Source organism: Heptranchias perlo, chromosome 20, assembly GCF_035084215.1.
Source record: "Heptranchias perlo isolate sHepPer1 chromosome 20, sHepPer1.hap1, whole genome shotgun sequence".
In the NCBI taxonomy this organism is placed as follows: domain Eukaryota; kingdom Metazoa; phylum Chordata; class Chondrichthyes; order Hexanchiformes; family Hexanchidae; genus Heptranchias; species Heptranchias perlo.
In genome coordinates, this window is record NC_090344.1 from 3,333,584 (window position 1) to 3,334,137 (window position 554).

The 554-nt window shown below is 43.7% G+C and overlaps 1 non-coding gene across 1 annotated transcript; it reads left to right on the forward strand.

Moving 5' to 3' along the window:
* trnat-agu (transfer RNA threonine (anticodon AGU)) lies at window positions 1–74 on the forward strand. Its single transcript has one exon. It is a non-coding gene; the product is annotated as a tRNA-Thr (tRNA).
* Window positions 75–554: the final 480 nt, after the last annotated feature.

Consider the following 554-nt stretch of genomic DNA (forward strand, 5'->3'; position numbering starts at 1 on the left):
GGCGCTGTGGCTTAGTTGGTTAAAGCATCTGTCTAGTAAACAGAAGATCCTGGGTTCAACTCCCAGTAGTGCCTTATGCAGTTTATTATTTTACCTAATTTATGGAGTAAAGTGACAAAATAACAATGTGGTGTTCGTTTTTGTTCAGGTTTCAGGAGGAAACGGATAACAGAATGACTGTTCAAAAACGCCCTTTCATTCCACAGACAGACCTCTCAGAGAATGTGCCTGTAACACGTTAATTTAAGGACACGTTCTTGTTTCTGGGCTCGTTGGGATCGGGGTATAATTCACGATTTGAGGTTCAAAGCCGGAAGACATCCTAATTTGGACCAAGACTTGTGATCTTGACCTGCGGGACAAACGTTTGCAAAGAGGAAAAAGAAGTCCTCAAATCGCTCGACCTGAATCTCCAAGCCCAGATGAAATAGATCCCAGGTTGTTAACAGAAGCAGGGAAGGAAATAGCGGAGGCTCAAACCATCATTTTCCAATCCACCCTGGCAAAAGGTGTCGTGCAGGAGGTTTTGAGGATTGCTAACGTTGTACCATTGT